Source organism: Accipiter gentilis, chromosome 21 (genome assembly GCF_929443795.1).
Source record: "Accipiter gentilis chromosome 21, bAccGen1.1, whole genome shotgun sequence".
NCBI classification, from domain to species: domain Eukaryota; kingdom Metazoa; phylum Chordata; class Aves; order Accipitriformes; family Accipitridae; genus Astur; species Astur gentilis.
Window position 1 is genome coordinate 6,057,806 of NC_064900.1, and position 20,700 is coordinate 6,078,505.

Sequence of the window (20,700 nt, forward strand, 5' to 3'; positions counted from 1 at the left end):
TTTTTTTTTTTACTTGAGAGATTTATTTCTGTCCTTGTAACACCATGTACTATATGCATTGCACCTGTTCAGACATAAGCACAGCACATTATTATAGCTGTAGGGGTAGAAGCTTCCCAATATATATTTTTGAAGGGAGGGAATGCTGGGGAGAATAGCCCTCTCTCTCCAATTGTTTACTGAGCAGTCTCTTAGGAAGACTTCTTCCTCATCAAGCTCAATTTTCCCTGCTCCCCTATTGTCTGGGGAAACCTATCTTCAGGAGCGTCTTTCTTGAAAGAGCTCATGACTTTAAAATCATCAGCGGGCTTTGTGCAGCCTGCCTGTCAAAAGAGATCTGTTTACACCTTCCCTGCATGTGTTAAAGCTCTAAGGTTACGGAGCAGAATGGCTGATGCGTCTCGGCGCTTCGTGCTCACACGCACCCAAACCCCGTCTTTCTGATAATTCCGCGGACCGCCCGAAACAATGCATTCCAACATCCTGCAACAGAAATAAGAAAGGTGGAGCCAAGCCGGCGCTCCGCTCCTTCTCCGCTAGCGACCCTGCTCAGCCCCGTCTACCTTTCCTCCGCCGCCTCAGCCTGGCAGCATTGAACCTGTTGCTGCATTAGCCGAGTTGTATTTTGCCGGAGAGGGGAAGGAGGGTTGTCTGCTGTCTGGGAGGAGGGCTTTGTCTGCGGGCGCCTTTCTCTCCCTCTGCCTGGCTCGCTCGCTCCCTGTCTCTCGCACTCTGGCTGGCTCTCGCTCGCTCTCTCTCGCTCGCTCTCCCTTTCCCGTCTCTGTGGTTTGTAAGGTAGGTTGCAGTGTGTGTGTATACACAACATCAAGAGCAGGAAAATGGACTCATTAGGGAGGCAGGCAGTCATTACCACTCACACTGTACTTCCAGGGAGACAGCGACTATGAGGAGACAAACTGAGGACTGGGGAACAAGGTAGGCCAGCCAACTTTTATAAAAAATAAAAGAATAAAGCCTCTGCTCTCCTTAAACCACCGGCACTTCTTTATTCTCCCCCCCCCCCTCCCCCCCCGATTTTTAATTTAGAGGTGTAAGTTTGCCAGACCTATTTGCTAGCTTAAAATTCGGAATATCTGTAGAAGGCCTTACCCTCTACAAATGTTTTCCCCCCTTCTACTTTATTTCAGGGTGTGCCCCCTTATGATTCACTTTAATTACTTTTTTTTTAATCACGAAGGAAACAAATACGTTTGTTTTCCAATACTAGTTCCAAGTAAATCAATATCTTTCACTCTTTCAAAACAGCCCCCTCCGTATGTTTGTGGGTCTCTCTGCTTTTTCTTGTCTGTTTATGCAGTTCCATCTGTCCGTCCATATATCATGTTCTCCTTATTTACTGCTAAATGGGGTTTTATTAGTATTTGCCAATGACTTTTAGCTGTAATGCTGGCGGACCGGGCTTAACGGTGACTCTCGTTCTTTGTTTTATATATATATATATATATATGCACAGTGTAAGTTTAAAGTCCATGCTTGGCATACAGTAAATAAAAGCAAAAAAAGGGAAGGCAGGTTCCCCTCCTCCTGACAGGATTTTTAGTCGGAGATTTTGCTGTTTGTCTCTTTTCGGCGTGGGGGCGGAGGGGGTTAATTTTGGTTATTGTACATGTACTTTTTCCTCCTGGATATTTTTAACGTCTATTTTTTCATTATTAGTATTTTTCTAGTTTCCTTTACCGGGAAGAAAGGAGACGTATATTCCAACTTTTATGTTGCTGAGCTAATGCAGTGTTATGGAGGCATCACTGGGTTAATAAGAATTCAAACTTTCTAAGAGGGAGTTTGTATCCTTGGCTGCCCCCCACCCTCCCACTTTATGCATGGTTATGCTTGTGTTTCCGTGTGTACTGCCGGGGAAGGGAGGGGGGAAGGGAATAGATATTTTTTACAGTGGTGGCAAATTATGAAATCTATCGAGCCATTTTGTCCAGAAATAGTAACTATTTATTTACCATTTTTCATTCCACAAATATGCTGCTTATTTGTAATTTCAAACATTGAAGCTTTTCTCTGAATTAATCTTTCTTTTTTTCTTTTTTTTTTTTCTTTTCTTTTTTTCTGGGGAGGGATTTGTGATGCATTTCATAGCCCATTTAGCATTGTCGAGTTTTTGGAGCCCAGATTTATCATGGGTTCTAAAGGCTGCTTAAATTGATCCATTTGAAATGGTCTTTTTATCTAAGCTCCTGTCATTTCTGTTGGAGAATAAAACTGCTACTCTGCTGGTAACAAAAAAAAGACAAACAACAAACCAAACACCAAAACCAAAACAAAAAAAAAAAAAAAAAAGAAGAGAGATAGTGGAAGTGAGTTACATAAAATGTTCTGGAGAATTGTAAGTAATTATATAAAATGGACGCTGATCAGTGGAGATCTCTCTACAGTAACAATCACCTTTTTTAATAGAAAATTATTTATTTAATAGCAAGAGGCGGACTTCTTAAAAACATGCATTAGGCCTTCCTCTTAGCACAAAGAAGTCCATAATGCAATATTCCCAACCCACCTGGGACTGCCTAGGAGATTCTCCAAAACGTTCAAATCCTTTGAAATGTTTCTTAAAAATGCATTATTTTACAGCCAGAGAGAACTTTTGCTGCCAACAGGTTTTTTTTTTTGCTGTTGTTTGGGGCTTTTTTTAGCTGTCCTTTAACTTACGACTCCCCAGTTTCAACAGAAGTGCCTCCTCGCTGAACAAACTAAGTTAATTAAAATCCAAAGCAGCAGATCTGTTCACTGGCACTCCAACTACAGAAACTACTCGCTCCATTTTATTAGCAGTTTTATTTCCAGAACCTGAGCAAAACTTTTCAAGGTTTTATGCATCACTGTGCCAAGAATTGGTGGCTCATCTCTTAGCTGGGGAATGACATTCATTGCTTCCTATTTTTTGTTCCTCCTTTTTATTCAAGCTTCTAAATTAAGAGTTTGTTGATAGACTTTAAATGTGTTTATTGCTTTAAACGACCTGTTAACTGTAGCAAGGTATTTCCTCCCCTCCTGAAGTTTGACTCTCAAGCTTTGAAACTCAGATTTGGGCATAGAGGGGATGCTGAAGTTATGGCAAAATTGTAAGGGTCTTAAAGGTGGAGTTGCTGATGCCTTTGGATGATGGTCAGCCCGGAGTGATGCAGCTGGAGCGTTAGCAGCCGTCCCCCTCCTGGGGTGGGTGGGTGGGTTTGCAGGCACCTGTCATTTTCTCCTGAACCAGTGCAGGTGTATGTTCCTCAACAGCGCGGGTTTTTTGTAGGAAAGCACATGGACCTGTCCTCAGAATTCTTAAGTGTACATTTAGCAGAAGCCCAGCCTCATCTTAACATTTTTGAAAAACTTTAAAAATGACTACAAGATACCTCTTTTGATTTTATGAAAACCCCAGGCAAGAAGAATTCGAGCAGAGAAAGAGAGCCGGAGTAGGAGAAACATTTTTCGTTACCCAGTAAGATCTTTTTTTAATCTTACAAACTTTTCCAGTAGGAGGATTTAATTTTCTTTGAACCCCAAGTATCTTCTAGCAAAAAAAAAAAAAAAAATCTTAGCCCTTTCAATAGCACAAAGTTCGTTTGCAATCTGGATGCAGCAGCAAAGGGTAAAGTATGCCTAAGTAAACTTAAATCCGGCATATGATGCTGTAGCTGGAACTCGGGGAGCGTCAAACCTGTTGGCCAGGGGTTAGGACGGTGGCGGAGTAGCGTGTGCGGGGCAGCGTGGGGTGCTCCGGGTTCCCCTGCTTGCAGCCCGGGCAGCTGTGCGGAGCACAGCTCACCGTGTTGATTGGGTCACAGTGAGCTTTATTTTAGTGTTGGAGCAGACAGTTATCTAACACACCCACATGAGGAAGTGCTCTGGAGCAGTTATTTCATGCTTTGCCATGCCCTGTAGCTAGAGTAATTTTGGGCTGAATGGCGTGTGTATATGCCTCTCACTCCTGTGAGACGAAAAGCAACGCTGTATGGGTTTTTTGTGTGTATGGTTTTGTGTTGAGTTTTTTGTGTGTGGTTTTTTTTTTTGTTTTTTTTTTTTTTAACAGGACCAAAAATGGGATATAAGACAGTCAAATCCAAATACCAAACAAATACCAAGTCAAATTAATTTTAATAGGAGAGGATTTTGCTTTTCTCTTAAAGGAGGAAAAAATATCCATCTTGTTTATTTTGATATAGACAGTTGTAGCAATTTCCTGAGTCGGATATATCATTATTATAAATATTACTCACAGTTTTCCTATTTTCACATTTTCTTCATAGGGCCAGCTTATTCATAAGGGAAAACAGCTGCAGAAAATTAAAAAAAATGCAATATTATTTGTATAAAACTTTGATGTAAATAGAGAACAGTGTCCCCTGCTAGAGAATTCTGTGGGATGGCTTACAAATCCCATACAAGAGAGATTACAGTCTTAGATAAATTGTTATTTAAATCATTTCAAGAAAACCCTGTTCGTTTTTGCAGACCATATGAGGTTTTAAGCAGAATGATCTGAATAGGAGTTCTGTTTAGACATTGATGGCATGCTGTGGCCTTATAGATTTCAGTTGGTTTCACTCCTGTCTCTTTTTATAGGACTTTTTTTACACTGTGATCTGTATGGTGAAGAGCTTCTACTGAAAGAGATTCGTACATGTTAATGGAAAATTAAACACTGAAATTTACCTTCAAGTTAACTTAGATTTTTTTTTTTGTTTAAGCAAAACTTTTAGAAAATCCAGATCCTTTATAAATGTTTTTAATTTTTTTTTTAATGAAACAATGCACTAGAAATAGTTTTTTTTAAAGAATAACTTGTTCCTTCTGTAGAGTCTGCAGTTCAAACTGTGCTGCAGAGGGAAAATGATGGCAAATCAAAGTGAAACGAACTTCACTGATCTTGTTAGTTTGGCCCAAGAAAATTCAGAAAGTAGACAAGGAATATTATCTGTGAAAAATAACTTGGATTTTTAATAATCTGTCTGTGCCGGTAATCCAGGTTTCTCTTGGTAAAGAGTAGCGTTTGTCTGTGCACCAAATGTTGAGATACTTTTATAGTATCTGTGCAACTTTTAACTTGAGGAGATTTTCACAGATGTATCAAACTTTCAGTGAGGAGTCAATAAAGGCAAAAGCTTTTGTCCAGGATGTTTTTTGCTTTGATGGTGTTGCCTATATTTCTGGTTATTATTTATCTTAAAAGTTACAATTTAGTTCTAACAGCACTGATCCATTTCTTCTCTAATAGGAAGCTGGGAGTTCCGCATGATTACTGCCTATGGTTTTCTTGGTTTCTTACATTTTTCTGCTTAATCCTTCAGTGCCATCGTGTACTATGACGGCATTTTGACCGCCCGGCAGTGGCGGGAGTGCTGTTTGCGGACGGTTCTTGTAAAATGGTCACCGGAGGCACGGGGACACGTGCCACCCCCTTCTTCCATAGCCGCTGGTGCAGCCAGGGCTGCCGGTGCCGCGGGGCAGGTTGGTACACATCCCAGAGTTTTGCGAGAAGAAAAAAGTTCAGCTTTTACCATGTACAGCGAAGACTGTATATCTCAAAGGAGTTAAAACGCAGGAGTGGGAAACCGGGCTAATGGGATAAAGCTGTCTTAAAAGGAAAAAGTTCCTCTGACTGCTGGGGTTTGGCTTTGGGGAAAGGAGTGTTGGAGGGTCCCAGCCTGCTGCCGATGGGGCAGATGTTGACCTGGCAGAAAAGCGAGCTGCTGTCCGGGTTGTCACTAGGTGGCACTAGGGAAGAAAGGCCATGGACCAGGTGAGCACAAAGGCTGAAATCCTTTCACGCCAAGAACTGGTCCCTTCCCATTACTGACAACCTGCCCCACCAGCCCCGCGGAGGGCGGATTTGTAGCCTGTGGTGTACTTGTCGTCAGGTACCGTTCCTCAACATCTTTTATGAAAGATACCTAATTCAAACACCGGCAGCGTCTTTGGGACTTTATTCTTCAGTGCCTTCTGTCATATGCCTTTCCCTGTGCTTTTCTGAAGTGGGTGGACACAGACCCCTACGTAACATTTGATGTCCAGTTTGCACAAGCGTAAATGACAGAACAAAGGGTGAACCAAAACCCATGTGGTCTTCCTGAATGTTTGAGCTGGTGTCAAATCAGTGGTTATAAAGTCCGTGTTAAAAACAGTTGGTAACTACAGTGAAGAGGAAAGGAAACCTGAACGGGCAGCGCTTCTGACCCTCTGCAGAGCACCTATGGGAAATCCTTTGCAGGACAGAAGTGGTGGCGTGCTCTAAGTTACACCTGTAGATGACCTCTTAATTTTAAGCTTCCATTGTAAATTTGTCTTGGGATTGTGGTAGAGCTAAAAATGCAGGCAAGTATAGTGTGCCATTTGATTCTGAGGTAAATACAGCGTGGAGATTACTGATGGTTTTTTTGTGTTTTTTTTTTCCCAACTAAAAGGCAAGCTTTCTAATATTTCGCTTCTAAAACCATGAGTAGCTGGAAGTGCGATCAATCCCTTGAGGATACAAAAGTAGGACTGGGAAAGTTGCCTTATGGACTTCAGAGTTGTCCTTTCAGCCAACTGAAAGTTAATTATTGATTTCTTTTTCCTCCCTAGAGATCCATATGCCTTTCTTTCTGGCTAGAAAGTTAGTGGTCACAGTGCAGGAACTTGAGAGCAATCGTCGTGTGGCAACACAAGATTTCATGGGCAGGATGTCAGGAACGGGTAAGATGAGGTTGATGTGGGGACAGAGTGAAGAAAGACGACTAGGTAAAAGCTTATGTCCACTATTGTTTTATGTGGGGTGGATGTGGAGCCTGTTATTCTCCATGGCTTTGGCTCCTAAACTCCTAGCAATTTGATAGCTAAGTGAGTCACAGACATTAGTGACAGAGAGGAATGCTGAGAACAAAAACAAAACAACAACAAAAAACCCAACCAAAAAATCTCATTGTTTAGGCACAAACACAAGAAAACCATGTTTAATTGCTAATGTGCTCCCTCTGCTGGTTCTCTAAAACTAACAAATGCTATTCCCAGGAGACCCGGCCACACCCTCTGGGACACTGCCTTACAAAAATTGTGTCTAAATGAGTGGCTTTGAGCTCTCTTGCAACGAGCGGTATTAACAGGAAGAGAAGTCTTCCGACGAAGAACGTTAAAGCCTTACATACCAGGCATGACTACTGAGAAAGGTCATGAAATGTCCAATTCTGTAATTCAGCCTTTTTTGCTTTGTTTCCAGTCTTACTTATATTTGATAGGCGTTTCTTTTTGTATGATTTCCTAAAGTTTGTATTTTCCATTTTGCTGCTGCTGCTGCTGCTGCTTCTAGGATTTTTCTCATCTGAAAGAGTTTTTAAAAATGTTCTCATTGGTGCTTTTAGTTTCAATTTTAGTGCATGTAGTATCTGAAGAAGCCCTAGTGTAGCTTAGGCTTTGGCAGCTTCCAATTCTTTCTGTCACTGTCAGTTAAATCTGCTTGTCAGCTTTATACTGTTGTGCCCACTTCATCCTGTCCTTTGGCTTGAATGCTGGCTGTTTTTTCAGGATACTCTTGAACATCCTTCCTCGTTGTGATGAATCTGTATTTCTTTTCCAAACATAGACTGAATTGTTTAATATGTTCCCTACACAGCACATTTCCCCAGTAGATAAGTTTTTAAAATCCAGCATTCTGTACTTCCATGCTATGAGAAATGTCTTTAAGTCCTGGATAAGACTGAGTATTGGAGAAAAAAATGAAGAAAACTTTATTAATTCCCCTAGAATATTTGGAATGTGTGGAAGATTTCTGACATGGTAATTATGTAATGAAAGATTGTCCTGTATTTCGTGTATTTTCCACCTACGTGGACTGTCCTGATAAAGAGCCTCATCTTGCAGCCGTTGACACATTAGTGGGAATCGGCTGTGCAGAGCTGTTGCAGGACTGGGCTCAAGTTTTCCATGTAGAGTAGTGAAAAGTTTCCTTTCTGCAAGTCTCATGCTTCCCATCTAGGTGACTGCTTATTAAATCTTTGTACAGTAGGGACAATAAACCAAACAGCCTGGTGGGTAGCTAATTGGCTGGAGTGACTCAAGCCACATATAAATCTCATTTGTACTCAGTACATTGACTCTCTCTGGCCTCATCGCTCTCCCTAGTATTCGTTAATTTTGAGACGGCTAGAATATAATGCAAAGAAAATAATCCCTGGTTCTTCTTTCTCAAAAGTCTCGGAGGATGCTTGTAGGATGATTCTCCATTATTTCTCTTTCATAGGCCCTGCAGTTTAGGAGCCCATCCTCCTGAAACATAGTGCAGGGAACTGGCTGCCGTGTGGGTAGTCACGGCAGAGACATCAGGAAACCCGTACAGCCCTGAGACCACATCACCCTCCTGTCACCAGGTCCCTGGATGTGAGGAATCGTAGCAGGGGTTGGTATCTCTATGATAGTTTGCCCTCCTGCTGTCCCTGCTTTGGGGATAAATGGAGAATTCAGTGCCTGGGGCTACCAATCTGGCACCTTTTGCTGGTGCTAAACTAATACAAGTGATGAGAAGCGACACGAAGTTCCCGGTGAAGGCCCAGCCTGTCCTGGCTCATGGGTGGACTGTTTGAAGTCCAAGCCGTGTTTTGTAATTTCCATCATTTCATAAAAATGCCGCTTTTATTTTCTTCTCCAAGCCACAGCCAAGTTTTGAAAGCTTCAAAGCTTGCTCCAATTGGATAGAAAAAGTGTGTTTTTAAGATAGTGACGTTTCCTAAACGGGCTGGTTCCTTCTGAGCTATACCAACTTCAAATCATTTATCCACTAAGTCAGTCAGGCTCAGGCTGAAACATTTCACTGCTGTGAAAGCAGCTGCTTCTGAATGAGGTTAAAAGCCATTTGTGCTTTTGCAGTACATTGGGCTATGCTGTACTTTGTCCCGGACAAGAGAAAGCTCAGTATTTTTCCCGGTGCTGGGCATTTCTGGATTCTGGAATTAACTTTCTTTTTCTGCTAATCTCCGAGTCAGTTTTTACAGGGGACTGGATCCCATTCAAATCCCATTTCTTAATACTTTTTTATATAACTTTTTTTTTTTTTTTTTTTTTTTCCTTAAACCTGTGTACAGAGATCTTAAGTATTTTTGTCAGCACAAAGCTGTGGTTCAGTATCAGAAGTTGTAATCAGATTGCAGTGCAGTCACTGCCGTGATATATGCAAGTACATAGGAACTTGTAAGGACAACCCACAGATTAGGGAAGCAGGATTCATAGTTTATTTCTAGTTTTCTGTGTAACTTTCAACCAGTCACTTCATTTCTTAATGTCTCAGTTACTCGCTTTCAAGATAGGGATAATGATGTTGACCAGTTTCTGAACACAGTCGGGAGAGTGTTAGTTATAGCTATATTAGCGAATTTCGTTTTGCCCTCTCAAATTTGTGTCTTGTTATCACCCTAAAAGTGCATTGCAACCTCTTTTTTAACTCTAATGGGTTTACTTTAGCCTCCCAATGAAGTTTTTGAATACTTGTGGTCTTTCTCTGGCATGTCAGAATAGAACTGACACCTGAGGTCTTGTTTTTGGATTGTGTTTGTTGTTTTTTTTTTCTTTTTGAGGAGGTTTTTGCCTCATGGAGATTAAGAGTTAGCATTTACTTAGGTAGTTCAGATGGTAGTAACTGTTATGCCCTGATCATGCAGGCTGTATTATGTTGGATCTGAGGTGAATTTCGTGTATGTTTTGAGCCACGTATTTTCACTGCGTTCAGCCCTAGGCTGTCTTGACCAAACTGCTATTAATAACTGAGCTAGCTCAGTTAAAGCTGTCTCTATGGTGGAGTGAGAGCCCTGTTGTCTAGATCACATCCGTATCCAGCCCCGTGATAATTTAATCTGCTACCAAAATGAATTTAATTTTCATTCCACATCTTTTTCAGGTGAAAAAAAGTGGAAAACAAAAAGGAAGTGAGCTAAAATGAACTTTTCTGGAGTTTCCTGGTTAAGACTGGTTGTGCAGGAACGCAGTTTAGTTGACTGTAAGCTGTTTTAAAGAGTTATTAAAATCTGGTTGAGTAATGTTACTATGGAACATTGGCTTCAATGTGGTAGAAGGATACAAATGGAGCATTTAGGAGGGAGGTTTGGGAAGAATGTGAGCAGCTAGAAGAAATAAAAGCTGAGACGCAGGCAGGGGGCAGAGCTGTTCAAAGAAAATGAGGACAAAAAGTCTGAACTTGATGCAAAAAGAGGGGCTAACTTGGTCCCACTGGCAGGAGAGGGAGAGAATTTTAGCAGCAGGATTCTGTATGAGTAGGACCAGAGTGGGGTGGGATAAGGCCACAGCCCTTTCCTTTTCCCTCAGGAGCAGTGAGCTGGAATAATCATCATACAATAATCATCTTCAGAGGACTGTGCTCTTGGGATAAGAAGTTCCACGTGAAATTTCTGAATGTCTGTGTGTCTGCAAAAATGTTTATGGGTCATATTTTACCCTAGGTTACATTTGTATAGAAGCAGACCAATTCCATGAAGTTTAGAAGAATCAACATTGAACTGAGAGCTGAATTTAGCTTTGTATTTCTAGCCTACTGGCTGCAGCTGGCACACGTCTGAAGCAGTAAAGATGATGCATGGTACTCCACAAGTGATTTGTGACCAGGAGACAGTTTTCTTTAGGACAGTGCTGCTGAATTTGACCTCATTTTTGCTGTGTTAGGTACTGTGTCCCTTGTGGCAGCATACAGAGGTGTATTAATAAGATTCTTACAGATCTGTCATTGAAATCTGAGCATATGGAGTTGATGAAAAGGCTTGCTTTTAGGAGGTGTTGGTGATTATTCTCATAATGCCCAGGCAAAGCCTGCAAAGAATTTAACATCCAAAAAGATGCCTTTTTTGTTGTTGTTGCTCATCTGCAAAGGTTTAATCCTGAGACCTTGTGTGTGATTTTTGTTTTGTTTTGCTTTGCTTTGTTGTCATTACCCAAAAAAGAGAGGTGCCAGTCCTGTCTAAGTCTTTCCTAGGCTTTTTAGATAAAGGAGTGACACACGTACTTCAAAACAGAGAGCAGTTATCAGCTGAGTTCAGCTGGAGAAGGGAATGCTCACAAAAGGTTCCAGGACAGTTTAGCCAGAGATAGCTGCTGATACGATAAATAGCACTTTGCATTTCTGAAGAAACTTATTCAAATATCTTATAGCATTCAATGAAAGTAGTTAATTTAGTTTTGCTTAAGTCCAGTAGCTGAATCAACATTATTATTTACATTTTTTAATCGGGAACAATTGAGGCACAGAGAGAAAGAGGAAGTGGTGCCTTTCTTTCTTCCTTCCTCGGTGTATCGTACATGCAGATGGGACCTGGAAAAGTAAAAGACCATGTTCCATGGACAAAGGAAGCTCAGATGATTCTTGACTATGTTAAAGACTGTTAGGCTTTTTTTCTTTTTAACACCATTGTGGTATTGTGACACATATGCAACTTCTTTGCCATTTAAGTCTTATTTCTACTTTCAGAATGAGATACAAAGATCCTACAGTAACTGCAAATTGAGGCCAAACACATTTAACATACCAACATGTCAACAAAACCTTATTTTTAATAGAAGAATTTAAAAAAAAAAATTCTTTTTGGTGTTTTGTTTGTTTATTATTTATAATTACTCTCTTAACTCAGTTAATATAAATTCAAAGACTCGTAAGCAACAATATTTTTTTTTTCCCGATTGGATTTCCCACGGCTGGATATGTCCCAGTGAGCTCCAGTGTTAGCTTTGTCCAAGAAGTAGATGTTTTAAAACTGGACCAGTCTGTCACCTCTTTTTGTACAATAATAATCATAGGGGAAGATTGTACCTGGCTGAAATACATAGTGGTGTTGCTTGCTTCACGAAATAGTCATCCACAGAAAACTGAAGCTCCCGATCACATATAAAGACAAAAGTGCCTTCAAATCGTTACGTTGTTCTGGACTTCTTGTATGTATAACTGCTTGTATGTGCAACTGCTATTAGCCTCTATGAGAGCTCCAATATGTAAAGGAGAAAATAGCCCCTAAGGGTTCTTTGGACACAAGCATTTAAAGAGGGTTGTTACTTGTCTGTTTAAACTGCCAGTGGAGACAAAGCACGTGCAAGTAATAAATGGTGGCTTGCAAGTACTGGATTTGGGCAGAGCACAGATGTATTGCTGCTGAGGCATCTGTCAGAGAATGAACAGTAGGAGGAATGGAGTTTTTTGTACGTTCAACCTGAAAACTCTACAATGAATAGCTACATTTAACTTTTTGTTACTTGAGAATGAGATTCAGATCTCAATTCTTGAAAACTTGCAAACAAGGTTTGGGTTTGTACTGGTTTCTAATATCATTTCACTTCCCAAGAGCCAGTTTTAATGTCTGTTGATGCTTAGAGGACCAGATTGGAAGGACAGCAACAGAAAGTTTTATTAGCCAGCACAATTAATACTTTCTTCTTTGAAAGTGAAATTCATCTAGTATAGTATGTTTACAAAAGAAAGGGCTGGAATGCACAATAAGGTTTTCCTTTTATCAGAGACTTATGGACTGACCATCACTGGATATATTTGTGAGACATTATAACAAAGAACACTCCTCAGGCATGTCTCTCATTTCAAGGATCGAAGGGCAAACTGGATGAACATCCCTTCTAGGAAATGGTTGAACCAGCTTTTTCATATGCAATCTCCAATTTCGGTAATCCCCGAGAAGCTTATGAAAGCCAGGATGGAGTCAGTAAAAGCTCATCTTACTAACCTCCAAAAGGACACAAAAGGGTTTGGATCGCAAGGCTGGTCTGGATGCCAAGTGCACCTCTTAAGTACTCTCATGCTGTCTCGGCCTGCTGTAACTTTTGGTAGATACAATACAATAAGGTTCATGAAGTAGATGAATACAGTAGCTGAAGAGACCAAGTTTACTGGGAGAATTCCCACCTGAGAAAGACAAGTCACACTTCTTTGTACAGGAAAGCCAATAAATGTCTCCCCCCGCACCCCCCCCCCCCCCTCCACACCGCCTCAGTAAAATTTTTTCCCCTGTTCCCCTTTCACATCTACATAATGACCTGTTCTGTAGATTGAATGGTCTCTGAGATTCATCTGTCTCTGCTGATAAGCATTGGTCCTATGAGAGATCCTCAAGTCAATTGTATTTGAGTCTTCTTACTTTTTAGGACATGTATATCCACTTTACATGCTAAACTGAGACAGAGAGAAGTTGTACAGAGGTTCCCTATTACATAGTTGCCTCTACATGCTATTGTGATAATAAAAACTGACAATTTTTTTCTCTCATTAAGCATCTGTACTGTTACGCATTTACTTAAAGGAGCTTCTGAGTTTGGTTTTTTTGAATTTACTAAGGTACAACTTTTGCTATATATAATTAGGATGCATGGAGTCTTCAGAACTCCAGAGGAGTGCTTGGTAGGACACACCATTTTTCCTTCTGGGTGCCATGAACCATTATATATCTATATGAGCTTTGGGGAAGGATGGCTTAAAGAGTCAACAACTATTCAGGCATTAAGTCAGGAAATCTAGTGGATACTTACTTTTTAACAATTTTATTGAACTCGCATCTTTGTGGCCATTCCTTTGGTTTTGATGGGGATCACTGATGCGGTTAGGGGGAAGTTCTCCTTGGCCCTCCTGTCTTCCTAAGTTTCAAACGTGCCTAGGGATCAGTGAGGTGGGAGCACAGCAGGGAGCTTGGAATATGGAAGAATGACTGGCCAGGGATTTCTCCGAGCTTTCTGAAAAGCCTGGGAAAATGAGCTGAACTTCTGGCTGAACCGCCGTTAATCAGCATTGGTGAGGCTCCTTGCCTTGTCAGAGGGAGTCTTGCTTCCTCTCGGAGCACTTTTTTGGGGAAAGGCCAGGAAGGAAGTAATTCTGCATGATTCAAAAGAGACTTTAATGGTCTATGCTCTTATTTTTTAGGAAATATGTAGGCAAGAGCCTACTTTGTCATATGCATAAAACTGTAAAGCTTCAAATCTTTATTGCTCTTTGCTTATTTTATAAAGCTTTTACTTTTCTGTATCTTTACTCTCAATGCCTGTATATTTACCCTTAACAAAAGAAGCATAGTAAGCTGAGCAAATGGAGTGGTGTTCAATTTGCTTACTTATTTTCTGCCTGAGCAGGTCATGTACCTGCTCCTTGTGGCAGAAGGGGCCATATGTCGTGGTTCCTTCTCTGCAGTGTGACCAGATCTGTTGTGTGTGCACAGTAAAACTGAGCTGGGCAGAATTTGATCAAGGTGCACGAAGCTTACCACTTGTGTGTGATACAACCGTAATAATGTCCATGCCCAGGAGCTCCAGAGCTTCCTGGAATCGCTGGATTTACTGTGAATGCACCATAACTAATTTGGATGTTTGAAGTACGGCCGACATGTCCTGAAGTTGCTTGACTGCATTTATGGTAGTTCTCTCAGCAGCTGTGCTGGGCTTGTGTGGGAGTAGGTCTTCCAGATGAGCATTATCAGGAGAAGGTCATGAGTGAGATAAAAGTCAAGCATCCTGAGTATAGTCCTCAAACACTGAATTTTTATTTTTTTTTTTTTAATTCAGGTACTGTTTATAATGACCTTAGGGCATGTGTAAGAAGAGAAGATGTGAGAAATGTAAATAAGAGGACTTTCTGGGTCTGCTGCAGACCTTCTTACTGTTCTGGGTACTTCAACTTCACCTCTTTGCTCTTCTGTTCCCTAGCAGTAAAATGGAGTGATGAGAGTAAGTTCTGCATGTCATGAAGCTTAATGAACATTTTGCAAAGTGCTCAGAAACCTTTAGGTGAAACAGGCTGGGGATAAAACAGTGATAACTGCCACATTTACCTTCTCTTGATCTGAGAGGAGCGAGCAGAAAATGCAATCACTTGTGTTACCATGAGAAATGAAGATGTGTTCATTTCAAAAATCTTCCCAATAAGGTAGCCTTTCATGTCATCTGGAAATTTCTCCAGAAAACTGACTTCTGAAGTGTTAATGCTTTCCCTCCTTATAGTGTTTTGCCTGATCACATCATCAGTGGAAGAATGCAGAAGCGAAACAAAGGGTAGTAGTGCTGAAAGGCAAATTTTGACACTTCTAAACCTTGTATCCTACTGATGCCATTGGAAGTTTTAATTCCACTCAAGGGCTGCAGTTAGTTCTCGGAGTTGCAGAGGGTGAGCAGAGGTGGGTATTTGTGTGGAGAGGAGAACGACCAGCAAGTGTCCACCTGGGTTCTGCAAAGGACTGAAAGACTTGCAGTTGGGAGGCTAATCCCCCAGTGATCAAGAAACATGGCTTTGGTATGATGAGGGATGCTGATGTCTTGTTTATATGTTAACCCCTGGCAGTGAAGTGTCCAGGAGGACGGTGTTTAGAAGTGGGATAGAGGTGAATCTAAATTAGATGGAAACAAAGGTGAAAAAGAAGAGGAAGCTGCAGCTTGACAGCAATAACTGTCTAGATGCCTGTGTCTGTTCTGGAGTTTGTGGTGGAGCTGAGTCTCACCGGCAGCAGTGCTGTGTGCAGTGTGCTCAGCGTAAATAGAATCCATAAATAGTTTTGTAGAGAGTCAGGATTTTATTTTGCTTGTGAAGTTGGACCTATTGTGACTCTTGGCTCTGCCATTTCTTTCCTTACCTTATTGGTAGGATAAAAGTTGATATTGCTTAGCCCAAATTCACATATATGAATACGCTTTCATCTCTTTCTCTGTTGCTTTGTTTATCTGTCTCTGTCTATCTCTCTGTGCGCCTGCTGCTTGTCTGCCTGCCAGTTTTTTCTTTGTCTCTATCACTTCATCATTGAACCCATCTGTGTAGAAAATGGGATATTTGGCTGTCTTGTATTTTTTTTTTTATTATTATTTTTTTGTATTTGTGTCATTTTGTTCCCTTGGACTTATGAGGATAAAACTCGCACTCCTGGGGGTGCCAGGCATTTCAGATCTTGCATTTAGGAGGAGCCGTGATGCTTTTTGCGTCTGTTTGTCTGTCCATCTGTCTGCTGGTCTATAATAAGCTGTGCAGCGAGACAGCAGCTTACTATCTGTGTGTGTGAAATTAGCTAATTGGTGTTAGCAGCAATATTTTCACATGTTTTATAAGCAAAGTGCAGCAAGGTATATAAATGTAGATATGATCCAGAGACACACACACACGCGCGCACGCAAGCCTGTCGCTGCTCATGCATAGACGCTCAGAAGTAATTAATGTTAATAAGATTTTAATGTGCTTGTGAGATCATAATGAGGAGAAATGAATGCTCTGATTAGAAAAAGGTAACTGTGTGTGTGTTTTGGCTTAGAACAAGATTTCCCTTCTTTTTTATAAATCACAATTTCAGAACTTGTTTGTGATTGCATCAATCGGTTTTTATTTTCAAATTAGAGGTCTGTTTAGCCATTTGAATGATTAGCCAAATAAATGGGTAAAACCCTGATCATAAGGAATGGTGCAGATTTTTTTTTATTTTTTTTTTTCCTCTTAGAAAGAAATGCTACTATATGACAGGGCTGGGCAGCCTTATCCTTCTAACATTACATTTTTTTGATGCTGCTTTTAAAGCCTCATCAGAAACTGCTCTTGGAGACAGTGCTCATTTTTTACAAATAGAGATGTTTATCTATAGGTGTCTGCAATGCATAATCAACCACTGAAACTATTGTGCCAAGGCACATTCCTGTTCATCAGTAATGATGAATCCTCAGAGTCCAGATGATCGCATGATACCTTGATAATATTTTGAAATAATTAGTTTAAGAAAGCAGAACTGTATACATGTATTTTTTTCTTTTAATCAGTTGGTGTCCAAATAAGAGAGATGTGAAGGTGTTTGCAGGAAATATTTTACAAGCTAAGATGTTTTTTTATCCTGGATGCTGTGTAGTCACCAGACCCCAGGCTGGCTAAAATCCAGCTGGACACTAGGGGTCCTTGTCTCCAGCAAATCAGGGAAAATATTGTCCAGAGGGCTTTACTTTCATTTGCATACTTATTATTGTTATTATTTTGAATAATAAAATATATAAAAATATTAAAAGGTTCTTGTTTGATATTGCTACACAAATCACTTTGGGATTGGGATATTATTTTTTTTTAATTGACACTGAGAGGTTAAGTATTCTGTTTTAAAAACATCTAGAATTAAAGATGCAAGTTTAAAAAGTCCATGCTCCAGTGCATCCCATGTTGCATACTACCTACTTCTTATTTTGGTGGCACCTGGCTTGAGCAGTGTTTTAAAGTGTTAGATCTACGTTTGAATTCATGGAATATGGTTCATTTCCAGAAAGTGCTGAGGTACCACAACAGTGGTTGCGATGAGAAATGGTAGAGCATGGTGATAAGATTGCAGTCTCCAAATTGTGCTGAACAAAACCCAGTGTCAGTAGATACAGCTTTGACATGATTTGAAGTCTCTAAAGATGATGATGTGACAGTTCTTTTATAATGAATGAATTTATTTTGGGGAAGGGAAACATCAGGCATTATGTGTGTTTGTTTATTCCTCTAAACAGTCCTTTTAGCTAGCTGCAATACAGTGGGGCCTCTAACTCTAGTTTATCAGATAGCTCAATTAATGAACTTAATACAGGAACTTTAATTTTCTGAGGTACCTGGGCATATCGTCCACGTGTGAGTGTGCTTAAGTGTGTCTGTGCAAGTGTACTCAAAGCATCTCTGGAACCTGAACATCCATGCAGTAAGGCCAAAACAAACTATTTCTCAACTGCTGCCAGCATCCAGGTAAGTTTTAATGACCCTAGATGGAACAAGGACACCTTTGCTGCTCCTAAGTATAGTTTGAACTTATAGTTTGAGAAGTGCTTTAAATTTTGACTAAAATAAAATGGTAATCTGACCTCTCGCTTTAAGGAAGCAACTAATTTGCTTTAAAATTCATTGATCCTTTCTGTAGATAATTTTATTGGAATCTTTTGAGAATTATCAATCCCAGTTTAGGATTAGTATTGAATTGAATTAGTATTGAATTCATAAAATATGATGCATTTCCAGAAAGTGCTGAGGTACCACAACAGTGGTTGCGATGCGGAACAGTAGAGCATGGCGATATGATTGCCATTTCCAAATCATGATGAATAAAACCAGTGTCAGTAGGTACAGCTTTGACGTGATTTGAAGTCTCTAAAGAAGGTGATGTGACAGTTCAAATCCCACTTTGGGATTAGTATCCTCTTGCATTTTTTTTGTTGCCTGTTTCTGCTTGTTAACATGCCACTTCCCAAGACTGGCTTCCACAAAGTCGAAGAGTGAAAGTCGGAGCAAGGTAATGGTAAACTCCAAACCCACTGAATTTTCACCTTGGAGCAGGAAGCAGCTAAGCAATGCAAGGACTTTCTCTTTAGTTTTTCTGTGTTCTAGATGGAAAATGTTGAAGAAAACACTCAGTTTGATGTTCTCAACATCAGAGATGAAGTAGGCAAGCTCCCTTCAGCTATAGGCTGAAAACTCCTTGAGGCTTGGGGAACTCAGGAAGAGGCGAGGCAAACTGGCTAAATGCATAAAGTCAGTATGCAAAAAAGAGTTGTGCTGAATCCGTGGGGGGCTGCTTTAATTCAGGAGTAAATTAGCCTTAGACCAATGTAGCTTAACTGAATAAGGAGCTACAGGGAGCTTTGCTGTTGAATTAGAGCATCTACTTACAGCTTCAGGACAATTAAGTGTGTGCATATTGGTGTCAGACCTTTAGTTGATTTGCCTTAACTTTCTCAACATCCCCATGCAGACTTGACTTAAGAGATAGATAAACTGTCCCAAACAATTCAGTCTGTGCTGGGGATCCAGACAAAGCTGATTTCAATAGCTTCTTTGCTCTTAGGAAAATACCATAACGCCAACTATTGCACTGTTCTTGACGGAGTAGTACTGCTTGCCCTGCCTCACCTTGGACACTGTTGTTTTCCTGTGCAGTCGTTGGAGGGTCTACAGACACTGAAGGTGGCTTTGTGTTACAGTCAGGTTGTACATAGATAAGCTCCAATATTTGGGAATAAAATGTACCAAAGGTAGAGGTACCATGTATTCACAATAACTTCTAGAATTACTACAAGAAAAGCAAGTGTATTCACAAGTTCTGTTTGGCAGCTAGCTGCTTTACTTACATTTGGCTACTCTGTAGTGTAGGGTTAGTTCAAAGATGAGAAAGAGGGTTTTGGGGTGGGTTTTTTTGGTTGTGATAGCAGGCCAGAATATGGTGGGAGCATAGTAATGACAAGCTACCTTGGGAGAAACCAATTTTCTCTTAAAGAAGCGAATGCACAGTGAAAATAGGAGTTCTTAATTGTATGTTGAGATTGTGCTCTGAAGAATGTTTTAGAGTACATTTGCCAGCCTTACTCTCACTACACCTGTTTAATTTGACTTTTTTCCTAAGTGCACATATAAGGTTAAAATGCTGTTAATTCATAAAGTTCATAATTGACAAACTGATTGTGAGTTAGTTGGTAAAATCTCTACGGTAAACACCATTGGATTTGCAGACTGAAAACCCTCTGCATAAAGATGGATTTTAAAAGTACCTGTAGGTTCTAGCTGTCAGGCCGGCATAGAAAGTAGGCGATCAACTTAGAAGCTTCATTGGAGATAGTCCCCTGCTAGCCTCAGAGAGGGGTGTTTGTTCAAGTATGCTAACTGATCTCAGGTTTTTTTGTAGGATCTGGAGACAGAAAACATACATCCTAAAACTGTCAAGACTTAAGCTTTGAAAGAACTGATTATCTCATCTTACTTACCCAATTCCATATTTATGTTTCTAAATAAGTAGCTACTTTTTCCAAAGCTCTTAATGTCCAGAAGCACCTGCTGAAGCTGCTGGATGCAGAGAACTTCTAGTAGCATATGGATTTAGAAGAGCAATTTTAGATACTAGGTTTGAAAATGTTGACCAGAAGTCTCTTAGGTCTAGATGAGCTTAGAAATTCCAGATAACTGGTGTGACACTTCTGCCAAAAATGTTGTTTTTACAAGTTGTGTAGTTGCAGTGTATGGTATTTAGATGAAAGTAAAAAATATGGATATCTGTAGGAGGACAGGAACTGTCGAAGAAATCATGTAAGTTCACATAGTTCAGTCATCTCTGCTTCTGAAAGTGTCAAAAACTTCTGGGGTAGTTAAGGAAAGCCTTCCCATGAACAAGTATGCAAAAACCTAGCCATGGAGGAAGTTCTTGTCTTACTCTGTCATGGGATAATTGGCCAAGTCTTTGAACAATGTGGGTGTAGGTTTTCTACTCAAGTAGAGGGTTTTTTTAACAAGCTCGTGGTCTCAATGTTACTTTGCAACAGATATCATGTGATCTACAAGTTGATTCACACATGAAAGGAAATGGCTTAATTTTTCTGAAGTTTTATGTGGATATTGGGAAAGCTGTTTGGATATTTGAGGTTTCAAGTAATGTAGAAGCAGACAGCACTGAGCGACTGGATGGAGTCAGAAACATGCATCACTATGGCATGAATTTGCTTCCTGGTATCTGTTTTGTTATCTGGTGGACACGTGTGTCCTGTCACTAGCGGAATTCCAGTGGCTTCAGGGTTAGCTGCAGTCATCACAGAAGTATACAAAATAGTTTATATATGTGCTAACTCCTACACTTGTGCCTATGTTTACAAGCAGTGCATTTGGAAAGAGTCCGAAAGTAGAAGAAGTGTTTGAATAATGAGTTTGAGTAATGGTTCAGTTTCTTCAGAAGATGTTAAAACTTAACCTTGTTCTTACTC

General features: G+C 40.4%; 1 protein-coding gene across 1 annotated transcript in view; it reads left to right on the forward strand.

Annotated features, from left to right (window-relative positions):
• The first annotated feature begins 723 nt into the window (after window positions 1-723).
• ZBTB20 (zinc finger and BTB domain containing 20) overlaps window positions 724-20,700 on the forward strand; it is a 458,636-nt gene continuing 438,659 nt past the window's right edge. The window contains exon 1 of the mRNA XM_049824981.1: window positions 724-936. The gene's annotated coding sequence lies outside the window, so the exon portion shown is untranslated. The remainder of the gene's footprint in view (window positions 937-20,700) is intronic.